At 42.0% G+C, this 25,751-nt stretch overlaps 1 protein-coding gene and 1 long non-coding RNA gene across 4 annotated transcripts in view; one reads left to right on the top strand and one right to left on the bottom strand.

Annotated features, from left to right (window-relative positions):
• LOC135523781 (urotensin-2 receptor-like) overlaps positions 1–25,751 on the top strand; it is an 88,279-nt gene that overhangs the window by 23,347 nt on the left and 39,181 nt on the right. The gene's annotated exons all lie outside the window — the stretch shown is intronic.
• LOC135523779 (uncharacterized) lies at positions 6,596–24,009 on the bottom strand. The gene is made up of 3 exons (XR_010452868.1): positions 21,679–24,009; positions 16,884–17,005; positions 6,596–15,362 (listed from the first exon to the last, which is right to left on the bottom strand). It is a non-coding gene; the product is annotated as an uncharacterized LOC135523779 (long non-coding RNA).

Below are 25,751 nucleotides of genomic sequence, written 5' to 3'. Positions count from 1 at the left end.
ATCCATGCCTTCTGGGAATTGTATAAGGTCCAAAAGTTATGGACGGTGTTAAAAATGTGGCTGTCAGAAGTATTACAATGGAAATTAACTTTGAATCCGTCTGTCTGCATATTTCAAGACATGACATATAAGGATGCAATGAGATACCCTATTGGTTGGATGATACTTTTCTCATCCGTCATCTAAAAAAAGTGTATACTTAAAAACTGAAAATCAATCCAAATTCTGCTTTATCATCCAAATGTTGGAAGTGCGTGGGTGTTTGAGGCCTTGTGCCCTGTGTAGCTCAGTATGTAGATCATGGTGCTTACAAGGCCAGGGTACAATTCCCACAGGGTAGCAGTATGAAAAGAGCATGAAAATGTATGCATTTTAAGTAGTAAGTAGCTCTGGATAAGAGTATCTGCTAAATGACTAAAATGTATATGTAATGTGGCAGAGAGTGAGGTCTGGGAAGTTGTCATTTGTATGTGCATGTTTTGTGTTGTCTAAAAAAAAACAGAAAAAATCTTACAATTTTACAAAGAAAGGACAAATGACAAGCTTGCAACACACATCTGATTATTCATTTTGAAGAAGATGTATTTGATTTATTTTGTTTCCATTCTTCATTGTAACCACAATGTCACAGAAAATTGAACATATACACAGACACACACACACACACACAACATGAGCAGATTAACCTGGTCAAAGCATTTCTTTAATGTAATGATTTATTTTGATCCAAAGCCACGAATGACTGAGTCACTCAGCTTTATGCTGACAAATATAGCTTTATGCTGCAAAATAACCTATTAAATAGGCCAAGTCAAAACGAATATATTAAATTGCCTAAATTAACTAGTACATTTCATAAAAAAAATAAAGAAATTAAGTAACTCAGGTCTTCAAATTATGGGCAAATTTTTTCCCCTCCCTATCCTCATATCTATAATTCCGTCATTGTATTTACCCAAGCTCTATCTCAACACTCACCAGCTATTTTTGTTGTTGTTGCCTGATGCAGGACACTAAGTGCCAGAGAAGAGAGACTCAGACTGAAACATGCACACCTCCATTCATTTACCAAAATATAGTCTAATAGCTCGCCTCGGTGTGAAAAACCCCAACATTTTACCACCGTTTAAACTACTGACAGATCAGTGCTCTAACACCCCCTTGTGATAGTGTGGTGCGGGGACAGAATTACGCAGTTTACCACCATATGCCACAAACTGTTGCGGTATAAAGCTCTTGATGAACCACTGTAGTAGCAGAAACCTTAAAGAAGGAAGGATCTAAACCATCCGACGCAGATGTTTTTTGGGGTCAAGTTTAAGGAGCTCCTCTAGTACCTTAGACTCAGCAACAGCCTGCAGGGAGAAGCTGTGTAACGGGGCAGGGGGGGGGGAAAGAGGGAAGTGCATCAGGGATAATCGCATTAGAAGGGCTGGGAGATGAGGAAGTGTTCAACGGGCAAGGAGGCATGACTAAGTCAAATAGGAATACAGACTTAATGAAGTGGGGATTAAAGACCTCAGCCATGTGGTTCTTGTCAGCAACAACCACATCATCAACATTAAGGGAAATAGGCAGCTGTGAGGAGGAGGGTTTATTCTCCAGGTCTTTCACCGTTTCCGAGAACTTCTTGGGTTTATACCCACAGAGATAGAACGGCTCCTTAAATTAACTAACTTTGGCCTTCCGGATACCCTGAGTGCACTTATTTTCATTTGCCTGAACTTCAGCCAGTCAGTCAGAGTATTTGTGTGGCAAGCCTTTTGCCAAATGATGTTAATGAGGTTGATTAACTGCCAGATCACGGTAAAACCAGGCACTGAACCTGTTTATAATTCAAATTTTCTTTATGGAGGTGTGCTTGTTAAAAATACCACTGAAAATATAAAAAAGAGTTTCCTAGCATCTTCAACAGAATGTATCAAGCTGATTCTATACCAAATCACAGAGGCCAGGTCATGAATGAAAGCTTGCTCATTAAAGGTGTTAGCAATTGATGTTATCCTTCAATAACACAAACTCCAAAGCAAATCAGGGGGAGAAAAAATAGGTTTATTTGAGAAGGACAAATCAAGATGTTATGCTGGGAGGTAGATGTTCATTCTCCCCTGTCCTCAGCTTTTCTCCACCGAACAAAGGAACAGGATGTCATTTATAACCCCCCCAATCTAGCCTGATGTTGACCAAACAGAAGTCCTTGCAGTACAATTTGGCCAATGGCCAAATAACAAGTATCCTGCTCCCTACTACAGAACATAGCACACGTAGCTCTGAGTTCAGGAGTGACATTCCACAGATTCTAAACAGCTGTTGAACTGAGACCCAACTCCTATTTACAATTCCCTATTGACCGTTAGTACTCTAGTTTTTAGTCTTCTCATCCTCTGCGTTGTGTATTTATCTTCAAAATATTCTTATAAAGTTTTTAAGGAAGCGTCTATGACAAATCAGGACAGGTCGTTTAACTGAGCAGCCATTGCGAACACAGTCCGTAAAACAGTGATCACTAAGGTCATTACAGAAAGCATCAGACTGATACCTGTCAGGATTATTTGTGAGGATGACATCAGAGAGTAGCCTTTTCTAGGTGTTTGCTGTCATACCTTGTGGGATTGGTAATAATCTGAGAGAGATTTAGGGAGTCTCATTGTTTTAAGAATTGGTCAAGTGGTTTAACACTAGATCCGCCTGCCCTTTCAGCATTATAAGTACCTGCTAGCGAACCTTGCCGGTCTTCCCCTTCAGCATATGCATCAGATGCATATCAACCTGCAAGGAGCGCAAACATAGTTAATAAATAAATGCTTGAAAAATAGTGCATTAACTATTGTAAATTATTCATTGCATGAAAAAATATTAATGGAACAATAAAAAAGAGTCAAGGATATGTTTTGTCTAATTTTAGGCCTATAGTCTATTTTTATTTCCCATACAATTTAAACATTACAAGTCACGCGCTGATCTGTTTCACCTGTCCCTGTGATTGTCTCCACTCCCTCCAGGTGTCACTTATTTTCTCCAGTGTATTTATCCCTGTGTTTCCTGTGTCTCTGTACCAGTTCTTCTTGTATGTTTTTCAAATCAACCAGCATTTTTCCCGTTTTCCTGCTTTTTCTAGCCCTCCCGGTTTTGACCCTTGCCTGTTTCTGGACTCTGCACCCGCCTGCCTGACCTTTCTGCCTGCCTTGACCTTTCAAACTGTCTGGAATGAGTGCGTACTGGCGGCAGAGAAGTCAGAGAAGTCAGGTGCAGGAGAGCAAAGACTGCAAAAACTGCTTTACCACGGTGCAGTTTAATATTAAAAATCACTGTGAACAAAAAACAATAAATATATACAATGGGTCAAAAACACTTCACATGCCAGACATAACGTGCACCAACACTTACAATAAACAATTCCGGACAAGGACATGGGGGAAACAGAGGGTTAAATACACAATATGGAATTATGGAATTGGAACCAGGTGTGTGGGAAGACAAGACAAAAGAAATGGAAAATGAAAGGTGGATCGGCGACGCCGACCACCGAACGCCGCCCGAACAAGGGGAGAGACCGACTTCGGTGGAAGTCGTGATACTGTCTGCCACTATATTCCTCCTGGACTCTGAACTAGTTTTGACCTTTTGCCTGTCCACAACCATTTTTTTGCCTACTCCTTTTGGATTAATAAACATTGTAAGACTCCAACCATCTGCCTTCTGTGTCTGCATCTGGGTCTCGCCTTGTGTCATGATAATTACAGTGTAATCCATTTGATTAGTAATAGAGTTATAGTAATTAATATAGTCCAGCTACAGCTTCTTTTGACAAATTAGAAATTCAAAAAATGATATAAATAATAATATGGTGCCTCTCGAGTCGCACACTGCGTCGCAGTGCTGAGGGATCAATTCTTCCTGGGGTTGAACAGTGTTTCCTCTGACACGTTGGTGCGGCTGGCTTCCGAGTTAAGCGAGCAGGTATAAAGAAGCAGCGCAGCTTGGCGGGTCATGTTTCAGAGGACGCATGACTCAACCTTTGCCTCTCACGAGCCCATTGTGGAGTTGCAGTGATGAGACAAGATCATAACTACCAGTTGGATATCACAAAATTGGGGAGAAAAAGCGGGAAAAAATAAATTATCTAAAAAAATATTAATATAACCAGCTAGGTGCTCAGGTGAAATGATTTGCTGTATTCTTAAACAAAAGCACCAGTGCATGAACAATTGAAAATAATTAATTGCATAAAGTAATATTAGTAGAAAAATATTAATGACAAGAAATAAAATCAGTCATTTGTTGATTGTAATGCTCATGTACCTGTGCTTTTCGTCTTTAATCAATATGCTTCGGGTCCAGAGTGAGCACTGATCTTCAGGGCTTTGTGTGAGCAAGCCCTACAAACAGATCAGTTGCACTGCACACAGTTTTCATGGGCATTGTTTTGTGTGAACCTGCAGCCTTGACATTGTGTCTTATTTTTCCCCGAGTGGGAGCTGTGGTGCTTGGGAAAGAGGGATAGCAGGACCTGCGGCCTGCTTTGTGGCTGTAGCTTCTTTCTTGGCGTTCATGTGGTTCTCACAAAGCTCACATGCTAGACCCATGGGATGCATGGAGCTGAGGATGCAAACACTCTTATGTCTTTTACATCTTGTCACCATGAGTGTTTACCGCTCTCCATCACTGATGTGGAGTTTCTGGTATGGTTTGCGCGTGTCACGTCTTGACCTTAGTTCCTTTTTTATATCTCTGTTTTAGTTTGGTCAGGGTGTGAGTTGGGTGGGCATTCTATGTTTTGTAGTCTAGGTTTTCTATTTCTATGTGTTTGGCCTGGTATGGTTCCCAATCAGAGGCAGCTGGCAATCGTTGTCTCTGATTGAGAACCATACTTAGGTAGCCTGTTCCTACCTGTGTTTGTGGGTAGTTGTTTTCTGTCTCTGTACCAGACAGAACTGTTTCGTGTTGGTGTATTTTTTTGTTATTTTGATTGTAGTGTTCTGAGTTAAAATAAATATACATCATGAACATGTACCATGCTGCACTTTGGTCCTCTTCACCCACGACAGCCGATACAGCACGGAGGAGGACAGCTCCCGCCTTTGTTTGTTCACTGTTCGGAGCAGGCTAGTCTTCTTTGCAAACAACTTGTCTAATCTTTTCCCAGATATGGAAAGCCATTGAGCAGGTACTTGGTTTTGATATCACATGCACCATTATCTGTTTCTATCTGGTTTCTAGCTCCCATTCAGCCATTGACGACAGATTAACATGTTTAAAATGTTAAAGTTTATTATGTTACTTGTTTTTGCTTATAGTAGGCAGAGCAATGTTGCCGGGCGAGTGTTCATGTGCTGAATGCATGGACAGCACAGATATTCTTGGAAAAAGTGCAATTTGGAAAAAGAGCTGCACCTCTTGAAATCTGAGCGATATTTGGCAGAATATGCTCAATCAAATACTATATAGAAATCACAATGTTTTACCTGCATGTGACTGAAGGAGGATTTGATAAAGCGATGTTCCTTTCCCTGCATCTGTCAATTACCAGATGCGGCCATCTCTTCATGGACAATTTGACAACTGATAGGCCTAATATTGTCACTCATCAGATTGTCTAGGCTAACTTGTTTTTCCTAGATATAGCTGTTAAGTTATGATCACTACATCCAATGGGTGTGACTACTGCTTTAGAGCAGATTTCTGCAATATTAGTAAAGATGTGATCAATACATGTGGATGATTTAGTTCTTGTTCTTTAAACAAAATCCCTGGTAGATTAACTGATGACTTGAACCAGACTGCAGGCACTGGTTACAAATATTGCCTTTTAGCACTTGATTGTATATAGCAACTTCCTATGAGAATATGCTTTAGGTGAGGTAGATGAACCTGTAGCATATTACTTCCACAACATCTGACATTAAATCCTCTCTCAGCCAGGAATATGACTCTGAACCGACATGGCAACACCTGCTCCATTTGCATTTGTCTTTCCTATATATTCTATAAACATGTAAGCAGAAGCTACTTCTTCATCATCAAATCAAGTATCTAAGTGTGTTTCAGAGATGGCAAGAAAATTATTTTTTTTCTGATGTTTAATAAGTTGTCCATTTCATTATTTCAATTATGTGCTGTCAAAAGCTAAAACACCACTTCTGCAGGATTAACAATTCAACTCGCCCCTGCCTACCCAATCCTCATTAATCCCTACAGATCTGATAGATGCTGCTCTGCCTTATCACTGAGCTGGTCTACAGCTAGGGACTGTCCTTAGACTATCCCCGAAGTTGAGTGCCTATGCTCCCTGAATCGTATAACTCGACTACTTCACAGGATCTCCCGGGACAGACTTTCAACCTTGGCACACCATGAGAGGGTCGTTCTGCTCTGGCTTTAGCCTAGAGACACTCCTCACTAAGAGTCCTACCAATGCACTCAGTAACTATGGTTGGGTATCAGGTTACGTTCCTTTTTACCAGCTACTCTGGTTCCCGATGGAATAATTAACCAAGAAAATGAGCTAGAGATCCTCAAATAATCAAGCCTTCTTCAGAAACCTAGAGTAAAACGACATGCACTTGTATGACTCTTTGATGACACAGGGTTTCAGAACAATATAGCACGTTTATTCAAAATTCCAGAAACGGGCATAAAACATCACAAATAAGTCGATCAATCACAAATCAATATCACAAATTAATGATGAGCAAAAATGTACAGTAAAATAAATTGATAGACCACCTTCAGTGCCCTTAACTATACCCCTGTTGGGGAGTGCCAATAAAACGTTTTTGTCTATTATCAAATGTATTTATTTTTTTCAAATCAAATTTATTTACATCAGCTGATATATCAAAGTGCTGTACAGAAACCCAGCCTAAAACCCCAAACAGCAAGCAATGCAGGTGTAGAAACAAGGTGGCTAGGAAAAACTAGAAAGACCAAAACCTAGAGAGGAACCAGGCTATACGGGGTGGCCAGTCCTCTTCTGGCTGTGCCGGGTGGAGATTATAACAGAACATGGCCAAGATGTTCAAATGTTCATAAATGACTAGCATGGTCAAATAATAATAATCACAGTAGTTGTCGAGGGTGCAACAAGTCAGCACATCAGGAGTAAATGTCAGTGGGCTTTTCATAGCCAATCATTGAGAGTATCTCTACCAATCCTGCTGTCTCTAGAGAGTTGAAAACTGCATGTCTGGGACAGGTAGCCCGTCCGGTGAACATGTCAGGGTTCAATAGCCGCAGGCAGAACAGTTGAAACTGGAGCAGCAGCACGGCCAGGACTGGGGACAGCAAGGCCAGGACTGGGGACAGCAAGGAGTCATCATGCCAGGTAGCCCTAACGCATGGTCCTAGGGCTCAGGTCCTCCGAGAGAGAGAGAGACAAAATTAGAGCGAGCATACTTAAATTCACACAGGACACTGGATAAGACAGGAGAAATACTCCAGATATAACAGACTGACCCTAGCCCACCGACACAAACTACTGCAGCATAAATACTGGAGGCTTAGACAGAAGGGGTCAGGAGACCCCATCCGATGGCCCCATCCGATGATACCCCCAGACAGGGCCAAACAGGCCGGATATAACCCCACCCACTTTTCCAAAGCACAGCCCCCACACCACTAGAGGGATATCTTCAATCACCAACTTACCATCCTGAGACAAGGCCGAGTATAGCCCACAAAGATCTGCGCCACGACACAACCCAAGGGGGGGAAGCCAACCCAGACAGGAAGACCACGTCAGTGACTCAACCCACTCAAGTGACGCACCCCTAAGCCCCTGTGATAGGGTTAGAGGCAGAGAATTCCAGTGGAGAGAGGGGACCCGGCCGGCAGAGACAGCAAGGGCGGTTCGTTGCTCCAGAGCCTTTCCGTTCACCTTCACACTCCTGGGCCAGACTACACTCAATCATATGGCCTACTGAAGAGATGAGTCTTCAGTAAAGACTTAAAGATTGAGAACGAGTCTGCGTCTCTCACATGGGTAGGCAGACCATTCCATAAAAATGAAGCTCTATAGGAGAAAACCCTGCCTCCAGCTGTTTGCTTAGAAATTCTAGGGACAATTAGGAGGCCTGCATCTTGTGACCGTAGCGTACGTGTAGGTATGTACGGCAGGACCAAATCGGAGAGATGGGTAGGAGAAGGCCATGTAATGCTTTAGGTTAACAGTAAAACCATTAAATCAGCCCTTGCCTTAACAGGAAGCCAGTGTAGGGAGGCTAGCACTGGAGTAATAAGATCAATTTTTTTGGTTCTAGTCAGGACTCTAGCAGCCGTATTTAGCACTAACTGAAGTTTATTTAGTGCTTTATCTGTGTAGCTGGAAAGTAGAGCATTGCAGTAGTCTAACCTAGAAGTAACAAAAGCATGGATTAATTTTTCTGCATCATTTTTGGACAGAAAGTTTCTGATTTTTGCAATGTTACGTAGATGGGGAAAAAAGCTGTACTTGAAACAGTCTTGATGTGTTCGTCAAAAGAGAGATCAGGGTCCAGGCTAATGCCGAGGTCCTTCACAGTTTTATTTGAGACGAATGTACAACCATCAGATTAATTGTCAGATTCAACAGAAGATCTCTTCGTTTCTTGGGACCTAGAACAAGCATCTCTGTTTTGTCCGAGTTTAAAAGTAGAAAGTTTGCAGCCATCCACTTCTTTATGTCTGAAACACAGGCTTCTAGCGAGGGCAATTTTGGGGCTTCACCATGTTTCATTGAAATGTACAGCTGTGTGTCATCCGCATAGCAGTGAAAGTTAACATTATGTTTTCGAATGACATCCCCAAGAGGTAAAATATATAGTGAAAACAATAGTGGTTCTAAAACGTAACCTTGAGGAACAAGGTTTTGTCAGAGGACAAACCATTCACAGAGACAAACTGATATCTTTCCGACAGATAAGATCTAAACCAGGCCAGAACTTGTCCGTGTAGACCAATTTGGGTTTCCAATCTCTCCAAAAGAATGTGGTGATTGATGGTATCAAACACGGCACTAAGGTCTAGGAGCACGAGGACAGTTGCAGAGCCTCGGTCTGACTCCATTGAAAGGTGGATTTATCACCTTCACAAGTGCCGTCTCAGTGCTATGATGGGGTCTAAAACCAGACCGAAGCATTTCGTATACATTGTTTGTCTTCAGGAAGGCAGTGAGTTGCTGCGCAACAGCTTTTTCAACCTTTCTTGAGAGGAATGGAAGATTCGATATAGATTCGAGAGGCTTTATTACTGCCACTTTTAGTGAGTTTGATACAGCCGTTTATTATGTTCAACATAGGAGGGCCAAGCACAGGACGCAGCTCTTTCAGTAGTTTAGTTGGGATAGGGTCCAGTATGCAGCTTGAAGTTTTAGAGGCCATGATTATTTTCATCATTGTGTCAAGAGATATAGCACTAAAACACTTGAGTCTCCCTTGATCTTAGGTCCTGGCAGAGTTGTGCAGACTCAGGACAACTGAGCTTTGGAGGATTACTCAGATTTAAAGAGGAGTCCGTAATTTGCTTTCTAATGATCATGATATTTTCCTCAAAGAAGTTCATGAATTTATTGCTGCTGAAGTGAAAGTCATCCTTTCTTACAATTTTATGAGAGGCACAATATTTAAAAATAAAAAGCGTTTCTTACCTTCTACAACTATATAAACAGTTTTTTTGGCTCCCCCTAAGGATAATCAGACTCTAAGACGACGTCTAAAACTCAAACAACTATTTTACCAAACCTTCGTTCTATGAGGTAACCTTAAGGATTCCTCCTAGAATTGTAATAGTCCCCCCCCTTCTTTGTGATATCCAATTAGCAGTTAGTCTTCTCCCATAGCTGCAACTCCCATATGGACTCGGGAGAGGCAAAGGCCAAGAGCCATGTGTCCTGCAAAACACGGCCCTGCCAAGCCACACTGCTTCTTGACACACTGCTCGCGTAAACCAGAAGCCAGCTGCACCAATGTGTCGGAGGAAACACCAGCCGGCCAAACTCTCCTCTAACCCGGATGACACCGAGCCAATTGTGCGCCGCCTCATGGGTCTCCCGGTCGCAGCCGGCTGCAACACAGCCTGGGATCAAACCTGGGTCTGTAGTCACACCTCTAACACTGTGATGCAGTGCCTTAGACCACTGCACCACTCGGGAGACCTAGAATTTTACTTTAACAGAGTATAAAAATCTTTTAAAAAATGTTTTACCTTTATTCAAATCGGCAAGTCAGTTAAGAACAACTTCTTATTTTCAATGACGGCCTACGAACAGTGGGTTAACTGCCTGTTCAGGGGCAGAACGACAGATTTGTACCTTGTCAGCTCAGGGGTTTGAACTTGCAACCTTCCGGTTACTAGTCCAACGCTCTAACCACTAGGCTAAGTCCCAAAATATATTTTAGGCTAAAAAGCTACACCAAAAATCTTCTTTCAGCAGTCGACAGGTTTTCCTAGCAAGCTCAGAGAGAGTGCCCATCTCCCAAAAATCATAGCTCTTTTATACCCTCCATTCTTCATTCTGCTAACTCATCATGACTGACACCTACTCCGATGACGCATACAGTGGTTAACACCTAATGCGGACAACGCTCCTTTCCTCCCAGGATGCCCACCTTGACAGGATGTCTCCTCCTAGCCGCTCAGACCAGGCAACTTCCAATTCAGGCTAGCACTCTTAATGTTAATAAAACCTTATCTTTTGAAACATAAATAAACATTAATATTACCATTCCCCACTTGGCTCCATTACAATCCTACTCTAACCTAACTGACTACTCCCCTTAGCTCTTAGATATCCAACAAGTTAAACATCCCATCATTACAACCTTTCATTATCAAACTCCTACAGGCCCTACGGCCTTGTTCTTATAGGCTTAAAACACATTGTCTACATTCATCATATTTCAATGCAAACAACATTATAATATTGTCATCCCCTTTACTGCATTACTCCAATAAAATTTTCCACTGTACATTTCCCCATGCTTTCAAACTTTAACATTTAACATATTTAACCTTTAAACATTATTTTGGTAAATTCCAGTCCCAATTTATTTATTTTACTTATTTCTCTTATTTTCTGTCTTCAATGTCCACTCTCTCTTAATGTTCATTCTTCTTTGTGCTTCGTTTGTGTGTGAAAGTAAAACTTCGTCATGAGTGAGTGCTTGGGTGTGTGTATGCAAATGTGTCTCTAAAATGTCACAGAGAACTGGGCCTTAGCCTACTACTCTTGACAGTGCGTATGAGTATTGCAGACAGTACCCTCGTAGCATTAAAGGAACATAGATTAGGTTACTTACATTTCCTGCACTTCTATTTCTCTGCGACATAATACGATTTCCATGTCCTCTGTTGCTTCCCTGTAAAAACAAGGGTGTTCAAGAGTATGTTGTAGTCCTTCTTCAGTTACTCAGATTGCCAAAAGCCAATGTCAATAAATCTGAAGTGAGTGATAATGGTGCCTATGTTAGAGTAGTTGGCTAGATCTGTGGGGTGAAGGGAGTTGATGTCTTGGACACTGTCGCCTGGGTGACAAAATCTCTCACCATCAAGCTGCCCACGGCGATGGTGGTTGTGATGGAATCCGATGGGGAAGGAAGAGAGGGAACAGCACGGGCCTGCCTTGGGGGGAGGGGTGTGCTTTGAACCAGCCTGACTCGCCGCACATGTACCAGTAGCAGCGGATGGCGTCGGAAACCTCAGAGAAATGGAGGAGGCCCCAAGACCTTGTTTCTTTTGGTCAGCGATCGGTTGAGCTGTGGCGGGTGCCCCTGGATGGCTACTGGCTGTTGGTGTACTCCCAGGATGAGAGCTAACTCCCGGGGCCGGTATGTCCACATCCAGCGGGGCAAAGCTGTTCAATAGCTGGATCTGATCTACTATAATATATGGAGGCTGACCAGACTGCCTCCCACCCGACCTCCTTCGCCTTGCCAGTGTCCAGTCTCCCACTGGCCACGGAGTTGAGCTTACCATCAGTCCAGTGGATTGGATCAGGTCAGTATTGCCCAACTTATCAACCCCTTGGCTGTATGAGGCATTCAGAACTGAAATTCCATGTGTCTGGGCTGCATCAAAGTACTTAAAAGCACATCTTGTTTATCCTACAGCTGAGCTAGCAGCCATATATGATTGATGATGATACATTTAGAACAGACAAAGAATTTATGTTCAGTCATCAGTTCTACCTTATTTTCCTCCTCTTGCGTGGATATAATTTCACAATCTAGCACATTTGAGCGCAGACGTAGACTCCTACCACTGGTGTTTTGACTCTAGCACTGCTAGCGTTATCTTGCTCTGTTAGCGTGATGGCTAACCGCTACCAATTTGTTTCTTTTCTCCAGGAATCCAAGACACGAACTTGCGTTACCAGCCGAAAAAACTAACCTCGTCGCGGAATCCTTAGCTATCAGAACTTCCAATGGTTAAAAATGATTAAAAATGATATAATGAAAACTTTTTCATAAAAACAACAGACCAAGCCTTTGAACGAGCCTTGGCTTGTGAGAGCCGGGACGTCTCATAGGAGCTGGAGTTTATTTCTTGTTTCTGTAGTGTGAGGCAGCTTGATGTACAAATACACCAAATACACAGGACACTAGTCTATCACAGGGCCTTAACCCAATATACTGTATCTCCCTAACTCTGAATGCCTAGCAGAGATGCATTGAGTCCATACTTTACAGTCACAGGGATCCTGCAACACCTGGTCCGGAACACACCTACAGTCCTCTAATGTTACTTTAGGCGTATATGACGAGCCTCGCTTGCCAGCCACTGTGCCAGCTATTTTGCGCTCTATAGGTAATTTCAAAGTGTACAAATATAACCTAAGAAATAGGTTCAATTACCAGAGATTCTCACATGGCCCATTATATTAGGCTATCATATTACGGGGCTATATCAGCCAAAAGGCTAGATGTAGTTTGAAGAGAGCAGAGTTGGAAGTAGAGGAAATACTTTCACTTTATTTTGAGCTACATTTTGCCTATAGCTTACCTTTCAGAAGCAGGATAATTTTCAGACAGAGACAAATATAGGTGATGTAGTAAACTATAACCTAATCATATTTAGGAAGTTAATTTCCTTGGAAAGATAACTGTCCTGTGCTTCTCCGCCCATGCATATGCTATAGCCTAGGCTACTCTATTTAGGCCTAATTGAGACACAACGTTCACCTGATCTTGCATGCCCAACTCCGCCTATGCAGCCTGCTCTATTTCATTGAGACCACACATACTGTAAGCGCACTTGATCACTCAGGCCCAACTTGGAGAGGAGAGGTAGGCTACTGAACTTGCAGTGAATCTGAGAGTGTGTGTATAATGCGACAGAGGTTTTTTTAATACAATAGGTAGGCTAACGCTCCTACCCGCAGCATAAAAAATGCTGACCACCCCACAATGATCTCTATCGGGACCAAGATACAGCCCTCTAGATCAAAGTCCCAACCTTTCCATTCTCAGGGCGGACACTGTAACCACAAGGCCACACCTCAGCAAAGCTCTCCCAACTCTAAACTCCCGCCATATTTACCTATTCATCCCTTTTCCTAGACTTGAAATGCACACATGTCCACCCTGGGGGAATATTCCACTCTCCGCCCATCTTAACAGGGTTCTGTTTCTAGTTTAGGTTTTCTTGCTTCAACTTCTACTTTTGTGTTTCTTCATCTCTGTTTTCCCTTTCTGGGTGCTTTTTCTGGTAAGACTCTATGGACTGGAAGCTGGCTCAGCTTTGTGGTGAGGAAATGTTGTCGTTGAAGGTGTGAGCTTAATTTCAGATAGGAGAGCTTCATAAGCAGCTCGCAGCTGAACAAATGTGCACATGGAGTGTGTGGGGAGCTCTGTGTGGTGTGTGTGTGTATGGGTGTAAGTGTGTGTCTCTGCGTATCTGTGTGTGTGTGTGTGTATGGCTGTATGTGTGGCAACCCTGTGACTTATATGTGCCTTGGCAAGGAAGCAGGGGGATTCAGAGGAGCTGATTGCAGTGAAGAGGAATGCAGGGGGAGAGGAACAGGGGAGGAAGGATAGGGGAAGAGGAACGGTGGACACAACGACACCACCACGGAGAGCTCTGTGCTACTATCGTGTTCCACACACACACACACACACACACACACACACACACACACACACACACTCTTCCTCTCCCTCTGCCTCCTGCCTCAATCGCTCTTTATTTCTCACTTCCTCTCTTTCTCTCCTCTCCACCATTGCAATACACTTAGTGGAAAATATAGGTGTTAATTAACAAGCTGTGGAAAATATAGGTGCTAGGTGAAAACTGTGGGTTCTAACAAAGACAATCACTACAGGGCAGAACGGAGTGGAAATCTAATATGCTCTTCTATTACATGTTTCAAATAAATCAGTAACATTTATGTCTTGCATACCTATGGAGACATACTGAAAGGATATGCATTTTCAATCTTTGTTATCTTAACAAACGTGGTCATAACTAGGACAAGACTGTGTGTGAGTGTATACATGTGTGTGTGTCAGTCAGTGTTGAGCTATAGCTTCTTGCCCTATAATAAACCCTGCTGCGTATAACACACACACACACAATACAGTCCCACAAGCCTGGGCACCCTACTGCGGTGGAGAGACCAAGCTATCTATCTGACACACTCCACTTTCCCAAATGTATGTTAGTCATATAAATACCTAACTGTACCGTGAGGAGTCCGTGCCTGTCCCATGAAAAGACCAACACACATAGCTATTTTTAGAGCGAGAGTCCCTCTGAAGGACATAGCATTGTACTGTGAACTGAACTCACTGTAGAGTAGCCAGTTGAGTTGTCAGTTGAGGGACAAGTAAACACTGAGATCGAAGAAGTAAAAATTATATTGATGATGTTCATTTATCAACAATGATCATTTACAAGCTAATTTACACTGTTCTTTCAGACCAAAGAAATAAACTGTCGTCCCAAATTATACAGTGCCTTCGGAAAGTATTCAGACCCCTTGACTTTTTAGGTTACAGACTTTTTCTAAAATGGATTAAATAAAATAGAAAATCCTCAGCAATCTACACACAATACCCCATAATGACAAAGCGAAAACAGGTTCTTCAAAATGTTTGCTAATTTAAAAAGAAATGAATACAGAAATACCTTATTTACATAAGTATTCAGACCCAGGTGAGCTCAGGTGCATCCATTTCCATTGATCATCCTTGAGATGTTTCCACAGCTTGATTGGAGTCTATTTGTGGTAAATTCAATTGATTGGACATGATTTGGAAAGGCACACACCTGTTTGTATAAGGTCCCACAGATGACGGTGCATGTCAGAACAAAAACCAAGCAATGAGGTCGAAGGAATTGTCTGTAGAGTGTGTCGAGGCACAGACCTGGGGAAGCGTACCAAAACATTTCTGCAAAGTGTTGTCAAGGCAAAGGGTGGCTACTTTGAAGAAACTAAAATCTATTTAGTTTTGTTTAACACTTTTTTGGTTACTACATGATTCCATATGTGTTATTTAATAGTTTTGATGTCTTCACTATTATTCTACAATGTAGAAAATAGTACAATTAAAGAAAAAGCCTTGAATGAGTAGGTGTGTCCAAACATTTGACTGGTACTGTATATATTGCACATCAAAGAATAGCCTCTGAACCCAGTGACATCTGTTGATAGATTATCAGCTGCCTCATCGTGCTGGCAGAAGATTCCATACTTAATGCACACAGATACCATCACATGTAGACACAACACTTCCTAGTGCAGGAAGTAGCCATAGGACAATGTCCTGAGCAGGAAATAGGAACACAGTTTGTTTAGAAACTAGCACACAAACAATATGGCCTATGAGGCAACTGTATACTCTGCACTCAAATTGCTGTAGTGTTATTTTATAATGAATTCAACCAATTATCACACTCAAATGGGACACTAATTGTGGATTCAGCATTTATCTCAAGTACACTTCTAAAAACATCTAAAGGCATGAAGGTTTGGTAATAGAAGTGGAGATTGCTCTGCGGTCTGCAATGGAATGAAATCAGATTAGTTATCGGTGGGAAGGAGTTATGTCGTCTTCTTTTCATTTACTTTTAATATCATCCATTCCTGTGTGTCGAGGAAAACAGGTACACACACTGTTGTGGTTAGAACTGTCTAGAGGCACACAAAACAGAAACAGATATCCATGGGACATTCCTGTGACTTCTAATAAAGTGCAGCTGCCTATTGCATAGAAACACAGTTTCCACAAAGAGCACTACTAACAAATAAACAAACAAACAAACAAACAGATTACGAATAGCAGGCACAATATTTTGAATATCCCCAAGAGTCCAACTTTGCCCTGGTTTCAATTTCACCTAACCGTAGACAGTAGACTGACCCGCTCTCAGAAAAGGCCAAAAACAGGGCAGTATATCTTTGTTCCATATCTAAACTCTTCTGTACAGCTATACCCAAGCTGTATCAAATAGAATTGGCTAATACCATACCTTACCATAGCTCGTCACAATTAAGATGAGATGTAGACAGAGGTCTAAATGGTAGACAGTAGACATGGTGTCGTGATGGAGTGCCCTCTTACCGAGAGGTGTGTTACCGTAAGTCATTTAACTACCTAGTTATGTGATGTTATTACAGTCCTGCACAACGCGTTGTTGATTCTGTGCACACTGCTCCCTCAGGAACTTCACTGTTGTTGGGGCAAGGACGTCGCCGAAGAGGATGGCTGACATTTTACATGCTCCTAACCAATTGTGTTATTTTGTTAGTTTTTATGCGTTGTTTGTAACTTATTTTGAAACTTATTTTGTACATAATGTTGATGCTACCATCTCTTATACCGAAAATAACTTCTGGACATCAGAACAACGATTACTCACCACGAACTGGAAGAAGATTTTTTCTTTAACAAGTCCGATGAGAAGGATACACTGCTCTCCCAGGAACAGGCCCAAATCCCCGTCATTTGCGTGAAGAAAAGACACAGATCGGACTGCCTTCTGGGAATCAGCAGGCGAGAGAGTAAACTCCCACTGCCATCCATTCTACCTGCTGACATGCAAATCATTCGAAAATAAAATTGATTACCTACGATTATCCTACCAACGGAACATTAAGAACCGAGTCGTGACTGAATGACGACATAGAGATAATATAGAGCTGGTGGGATTTTCCATGCACCGGCTGAACAGAGAAACTACGTCTGGTAAGACGAGGGGTGGGGGTGTGTGTCTTTTAGTCAATAACAGCTTGAGCGTGATGTCTATTAATAAAGAAGTCTTGAGGTATTGCTCGCCTGAGGTAGAGTACCTTATGATAAGCTGTAGACTACCCTATCAACCAAGAGAGTTCTCATCTATATTATTCGTAGCCGTCTATTTACCACCACAGACCGATGTTGGCATGAAGATCGCACTCAATCAACTCTATAAGGCCATAAGCAAACAAGTAAACGCTCACCCAGAAGCGGCGCTCCTAGTGGCTGGGGACTTTAATGCAGGCAAACTTAAATCAGTTTTAACACATTTTTACCAGCCTGTCACATGTGCAACCAGAGGGAAACTCTAGACCACCTTTACTCCACATACAGAGATGCATACAAAGCTCTCCCCTGCCCTCCATTTGGCAAATTCTATCCTCCTAAATCCTGTTTACAAGCAAAATCTAAAGCAGGAAGTACCAGTGACTCAATACGGAAGTGGTCAGATAACACAGATGCTACACTACCTGACTGTTTCGCTAGCACAGACTGGAATATGTTGGAATGGAATACAGCTGTGACTTCCCTCGAGAGGAATCCAATTCTGTCCCTGTCACCTTAGGCTTGTTCTTATGTTACGGCCAGGCCTGTGCTTCTGTGTTTAGCATTCTGTGTCTGTCTGAATTACCTTTTTACTAAGCAATACACCTTTCAACAATTGAATTAGATTGATTGAGTTACTTCAACCTCATGCCTCAATTCTGTCCTTGAAAGTCGTTAGATAATTCATCTATTGGTTGTAATGAGAAATGAATAGGGCTGGCTCAATCTATGTGTGTGTGTGTGTGTGTGTGTGTGTGTGTGCGTGTGTGTGTGTGTGTGCGTGTGTGTGTCAGGGTACAAGGAGATCTCGGGTAAACATTTTTCCGAAATCTAATGGAATGATCAATGGCGGTGAGTGTGTGTTTGTTAGTGATGCAAGGGTTGACTCACAACTCGCAGACCCTGTGGTTATATCATCGCGGCGGGCGAGTTAAGGGTCAAGACATATTGTGTGGATGAAGGGCGAGTGGGTGGCAGGCGGGTTGAACAAAGGGAAACCAATGTATAAAAAAATCCATGAATGTATCATTATTGTGCAACTTATATCAATAGGCTACATTGAGGTTTTTCTTTCATTATTTGTATCTGCCGTAGCCAAAGCCTAAGCTTTATGGCGTAATTGTAGTATGTCAAATATACGCCAATTGCCAAAGGCTTTTACGAACTTTTACGGGCAGAAAAGTTAACATTGATCCACTGAGGCAAAAAGGACAATGTTGGAGTTGAATTCAGAGAAAATTTGCGAAATGGAGAGTTGAAAATAAACAGAAGGGAGGGCCAGGGCAATAGTCTGATGTTTGGGAAAGATTTAGTGAAGTGGTAAAAGAACATGCTAGCAGCACCGGCTATGTTATGCGTGATGTTTGTGAGGCGCTATACAAATTTGACAGTCACAAGACGGGGACTGTACTGTCAAAATAGCATGCCAAGGGAACTGTACTGTTCAGATGGGTTAAATTGAATTGTAGCCTAACTGAAATCTGGACACTGACTGTAGTAACAGCCTGTTACACTTTGAAATGGTTGCCGTAGATTTAAATCAGAATTATTATTATTATTATTATTTTTATTTTTTTTGGTAAATTGCTTGACTGCACTGAGACCTCAGGGGGTCCAGGCAAGAAGGAACTCTCCAGGGAATTATTGAAATTTTCAGTTGCAATTTGCTTTTACCTCATAATGGCTTCCATGATATTGATAAAATAAAGCCAGGCTTGTTCTAACTTTAGGGTTGCTAGTGTACGCCTAAGTTTCTATCTAGATATGGTTCAGCTAAATGTCAGCATTAAGCTACAGCACATTTATGTGAGGATGCAGAATTTTTTTAGCTAGCTTGCTAGCTAACATTACCTAGCTGTGTAGCGTGCATTGCCTAAAGAAAGTATTCACACCCCTTGACTTTCCACATTTTGTTGTGTTACAGCCTGAATTTATGGATTCAATTATGTGAAAGTGGTATTGTGTTTTTACAAATAAATTAAAATGAAAAGCTGAAATGTCTTGAGTCAATAAGTATTCAACCCCTTTGAGGAAAAAAGCTTAAATAAGTTAAGGAGTAAAAATGTGCTAAACAAGTTACATAATAGGTTGCATGGACTCTGTGTGCAATAATAGTGTTGAACATGATTTGAGTGAATAGCTCATCTCTGTACCCCACACATACAATTATCTGTAAGGTCCCTCAGTCGAGTAGGGAATTTCAAACACAGATTTAAACTCAAAGACCAGGGAGGTTTTCCAATGCCTCGAAAAGAAGGACACCTATTGTTAGATGGGTAAATGTAAAAAAGCAGACATTAAATATCCATTTGAGCATGGTGAAGGTATTAATTACACTTTGGATGGTGTATCAATACACACAGACACTACAAGGATACAGGTATACTTCCTAACTCAGTTGGCTGAGAGGAAGGAAACAGCTCAGTCATTTTACCATGAGGCCAATGGTGACTTTAAAACAGTAACATAGTTTAATGGCTGCGATAGGAGAAAACTGAGGATGGATCAACAACATTGTAGCTACTCTACAATACCAACCTAAATGACAGAGTGAAAAAGAAGGAAGCCTGTACAGAAAAACAAATATTTCAAAAGTCACTAAAGTAAAACTGCCAAAAATGTGGCAAAGAAATTAACGTTATGTGCTTAATACAATGCCTTATATTTGGGCAAATCCAACACAACACATTGAGTACCACACTTCCCATTTTCAAGCATGGTGGTGTCTGTATCATGTTATGGGTATGCTTGTCATCAGCAAGGACTAGTTATTTAGGATAAAAATAAACAGAATAGAGCTAAGCATAGGCAAAATCCTACAGGAAAACCTGGTTCAGTCTGCTTTCCAATAGAGACTGGGAGACAAATAAACCTTTCAGCAGGTGAATAACCTAAAACACTTATACAAATATACATTGGAGATGCTTACCAAGACAACATTGAATGTTCCTGAGTGGCCTAGTTACAGTTTTGACTTAAATCGGCTCAAATATATGGCAAGACTTGAAAATGGCTGTCTAGCAATAACCATCAACCAACTAGACAGAGCTTGAAGAATTTTTAAAAGAATAATGTGCAAATATTCTACAATCCAGGTGTGCAAATCTCTTTGAGATTTACCCAGAACGACTCACAGCTGTAATCAATGCTAAAGGTGATTCTAACATATGTCGACTCAGGGGTGTGAGATATTTCTGTATTTCATTTTCATTTTTTAAAACACGTTTTCACTTTTTAATATAGGTTATTGTGTGTAGATGGGTGAGAACCCCCCCCCCACACACACACTCAATTTAATTAATCTAGAATTCAGACTGTAACACAACAAAATATGGAATTCGTCAAGGGCCATGAATACTTTCTGAAGGCACTGTATATTACAATATGAATGACACTATATTACTGTGATTTTATATTCGTATTAGAGTAGTAAACATTACGTATTGTTTTGCTGTCTATACTTAAACATAAAACATGTAGTTAGTTTGCTAGATAGCTAGCTAGCAGGAGTTAGCTGTGAATTTTCCGCTAATTTAATGTGTACGGATGAGAAAATCAACCTTTTAGTTGTCTGCACATGCTTGTGGAGTGTTGCATTATTCAAGAGTGGAATAAGCTTTAATTGCGTTATTAAATATTGCAATATTTTTTTTGAAGAAAATTTGCTTGGATTCATAAATAGCTTGAGTTTACTGGCCAGTGGCTACTGTGACATTAACGGTCAATTTGTGATGCGAACCAAGAATGTTGCGTTGCACTACACTATATTACTGTGATTTTATATTCGTATTAGAGTAGTAAACCACATTGAAAGCTAAAGCAAGGATGTTATGTGAATTTAAAAGTAGAAATCTCTTTCTCCACCCCGCTCCTCTGTCTCTCCTTCACCTCTTGTAGTGGGAATAGGGCCATCGGGGGGGTTGCAGATTGGTGTGGGTGAACAAACAGCTGGCCTGCACATCGCTAGTGTGTGCGAGGTTGTGTGGTGTGTGTCAAGGTACAAGGATGTTACGAATCCCTTTTGGCCCGACAGTCTAGGGGGGATGGTAATGAGACTCGTAACATAACTCATGCAGATTATTATTGTGACAAAGGAAAAGTGTGAACGAAATAAGCACGACAACTGAAATCTACCGTCAAACTCTAGGTTTATTTATAAACACACGGTAATGGGGGGAGCAGGAAAAGGGGCTGAGCTGGACCCAAGGAAAGAAACAATAAGTATTCAAAAACACCCCTAAGCTAGACTAGCCTACTTTAACAACAGCTAACCAAAAATACAGTGGGTGGTCCGCCCAGTTCTAACTAGTGTATTTAACAAAGTTCACCTACGGGTAGTGTATGCCCATGGGCGACTTGTCTTGGTTTCCCCCTTTTCCACCAGCAATCAAACACAAACACCATAACCAAAAACAATACTCACAGGTGACGACAAAGTGCTATGAGGTGCTTAAACAAAAGAGAGGTTACGACACAAAGCGAGAGTGAAACACAGAGACCTACAGACATGGCATTTACAGAGAGATTGAGCTGAGCTGGGCTGGGCTGAGCTCTAGAACAAACAAATGATGGGGTTTTTAAACCATGGGGAAAGAACTGTGATAGGTTTAGGAAATATGAGGAGGTGTGTCTTCTGATTGATGATTGATTGGGGAGTGATGATTTTCACCTGTGAGGGGAGAAGGAGAGAAAAGAAACACACACACAGGATACACACACACACACAGGATAACTGTATCCGTAACACTCCCACCCTTAAAAGAGCAACCCTAGGGGTTGCGACTACAGTATTTCAATTAATACTCCCAACAGAGCAACAACCTTGCAAAACATGCAGAAATCATTTTCACACACGAGACAAAGCATCTGCCAACACATTATCAGAACCCTTTTTGTGGCGGATCTCCAAATTATAATTTTGTACAATCAGCGCCCAACGCATAAGGCGCTGGTTCTGGTTGTACATTCGGTGGAGAAAAACTAAGGGGTTATGGTCAGTATATACAATCACGGGTAGGGCACTGGAACCAATATATACTTCAAAGTATTGCAGAGCCAACAACAAAGCAAGAGCTTCTTGTTCTATTGTCGCATAGTTTGTTTGACATTTATTAAATTTACGTGAAAAATAACAAACGGGATGATCCACTCCACTCTTGTCCTGCTGCAGTAGAACAGCACCAGCACCTCTGGCACTAGCATCTACCTCAAGTTTGAACGGTTGTTCAAAATCAGGAGCAGCAAGTACAGGTGTACTACATAAGAGTGCTTTCGCTGATTCAAAAGCTCTCTTACAATCAGGGGACCACTCAAATGATCTAGCCGGACTAAGCAAATCGGTCAATGGAGCAACTACCGCAGAGAAATTTTTACAGAAGCTACGGTAGTAGCCAACCATCCCTAAAAAGCGGCGTAGCTCTCGTCTGGTGGTAGGTGCAGGGAATGCAGTTATAGCCAAGACCTTGGCATTAACAGGGCGCACCTGTCCATGCTTTTCAGAGGTATCACACAATCCATCCTCTTGATCAACCTCTTTGAACAGAACAGTGTTCGACAAATCTCTCTCATCACCCTCTTGTCGTGCCTGAGCATGAGTGACAGCACAAGCGGGGAACACATGTGGATAATTCTGTGCCAGCTCATTCGAGAGAGAGTGGTCACTTTTATCCAATACTTCCAATACGGGTACTACATTTCCTCCGGCAATATCGTTACCCATTATGAAGGTCACACCTTTCACTGGCAACATAGGGCGTACCCCCACTCTGAATATTCCACTGATTAACTCAGAGTGTACTTTCACAAAGTGCAATGGCACTGGGACAAAACCCATTTCAATACCCTGCACTAACACACTGGAACCACAGTATGTATCATCAGATAAGGGCAACACATCAGACAATATAAACGACTGCGCCGCACCAGTATCTCTAAGGATTTTAACCGGACGCTGAGACGCTTCGTCATTCGTTAGGGACACAAACCCCTCGAAAATGAATGGTTCATAACTGCGGTCGGGGACTGAGACTTTCAAACTACAGTTACCCTGAGGCACCTGTTTTGTTGCAGACCTCACAACCGTACGAATTAGAGCAACACCTGTTGGTGGCTTGGCACGAAGAGGCATCCCTTGTTTGCGTTTAAGCAGGAAGCAATCATTAATCATATGTCCTACTTTATGACAATAGAAACATCGACGCTCATTCTTCTGGCGTGCTTGACATACTACTGCTGGACGACTAGGGCTAAAGGTAGGAAACTCAGTGGCTCTACTCTCAGTTTGAGCCGAAAACACACTCTTGTGCGTCAACACAAACTCGTCTGCCAACACAGACGCTTCTGCCAGGGAGGATACTTTCTGTTCGTTTAGGTAAACTACAATGCGTTTGGGTAAGCAATTTTTAAACTCTTCCAACAAGATTAACTCCCGGAGAGAGTTGAAATCAGTTACCTTACTAGCAGCATGCCATTTATCAAACAGATTTCCCTTGTCTCTAGCAAATTCCACATAAGTCTTACTAGAAGACTTTCTATGAGACCTAAATCTCTGTCGGTATGCCTCAGGCACAAGCTCATAGGCACGAAGAACAGTAGCTTTGACCACTTCATAATTCAAACTGTCCTCCAGAGGTAGCGCTGACAAAACCTCTTGGGCTTTACCAGTTAATTTACACTGAAGTAATAGGCACCAAACCTCTTCAGGCCATTTCAATGCTACGGCTATACGCTCAAATACACAAAAATAGGAGTCAACCTCTGACTCTCTGAACAAAGGTACTAAGGCAATCTGCCTACTAATGTCAAACGTGTTTGAGGACACAGCAGGTGAGGACGGCTCACAAACAGGCACAGTAGGACCGGAGGCTAGCCTCGCTGTCTCTGCCTCAAGTTCCATCTGGCGCATTTTGAACTCCAACTGCCTTTGTTCTCTGTCTGCCTCAATTTTACACATCTCTAAATGCCGTTGTTCTCGTTCTTTTTCTGCCTCTATTTTACACATCTCCAACTGGAGAGTCTCTCGCCTAATTTGGGCTCTCTCTTCCACCTCCAGTTGGAACTGTGCTAAACAGACATCCCTCCTGGCATCACCATTTGACAGTGGGGAGAGTGGATCAAAATGGGACAATGTGGCTGGTGTTTTAGCCTCTCCCTCATTATCAGACACCAATGGTCTTACAGGAGCAGCAACATCCGCTACAGGGGTAGTAGGCTCAGGCAGCGGTAACACAAGCACCTGCTCTTCCAACAATACATTTAATACTATCCGTTTCACCTCCGCCTTAACTAAACTCTGCGGAATCGATACTGAATAATGGTCAGCCAAGGTCATTAAATCAACTCTACGACATTTGTCAAAAACCTCCCACGAAGGGTTATCCAAAAAAGATTTCAAATCAAAAGTAGTCATTTTTACACTACTTCACAAGTGCCAAAGGAAATAGCAAACACTAATGCTACTTCAGCTATGACGCTCAACACTGAACTATACCACTACAACAATCTACATGAGCGGCATGGGTGTCAGTTATGACATATCCCGGATGAGTCCCCACTTATGTTACGAATCCCTTTTGGCCCGACAGTCTAGGGGGGGGATGGTAATGAGACTCGTAACATAACTCATGCAAATTATTATTGTGACAAAGGAAAAGTGTGAACGAAATAAGCACGACAACTGAAATCTACCGTCAAACTCTAGGTTTATTTATAAACACACGGTAATGGGGGGAGCAGGAAAAGGGGCTGAGCTGGACCCAAGGAAAGAAACAATAAGTATTCAAAAACACCCCTAAGCTAGACTAGCCTACTTTAACAACAGCTAACTAACTAACCAAAAATACAGTGGGTGGTCCGCCCAGTTCTAACTAGTGTATTTAACAAAGTTCACCTACGGGTAGTGTATGCCCATGGGCGACTTGTCTTGGTTTCCCCCTTTTCCACCAGCAATCAAACACAAACACCATAACCAAAAACAATACTCACAGGTGATGACAAAGTGCTATGAGGTGCTTAAACAAAAGAGAGGTTACGACACAAAGCGAGAGTGAAACACAGAGACCTACAGACATGGCATTTACAGAGAGATTGAGCTGGGCTGGGCTGGGCTGAGCTCTAGAACAAACAAATGATGGGGTTTTTAAACCATGGGGAAAGAACTGTGATAGGTTTAGGAAATATGAGGAGGTGTGTCTTCTGATTGATGATTGATTGGGGAGTGATGATTTTCACCTGTGAGGGGAGAAGGAGAGAAAAGAAACACACACACAGGATACACACACACACACAGGATAACTGTATCCGTAACAAAGGAGATCTGTGTCAAGAAACACCACCAACTTTTCCCCAGCTAAATATAACAGGATGACCAATGACTGTGTGTGTGTGTGTTCGTGTGTATGTGTTCAACAGATTGTCTGGTAGGTGTGTATAATCCATCACTAGAAATACAGCAGAGACATAATGCTAGGATGTGATCAATAGGATATCTGGACGTCT

Source organism: Oncorhynchus masou, chromosome 31 (genome assembly GCF_036934945.1).
Source record: "Oncorhynchus masou masou isolate Uvic2021 chromosome 31, UVic_Omas_1.1, whole genome shotgun sequence".
NCBI lineage: Eukaryota > Metazoa > Chordata > Actinopteri > Salmoniformes > Salmonidae > Oncorhynchus > Oncorhynchus masou.
This window is presented reverse-complemented; position numbering and strand designations above follow the sequence as displayed.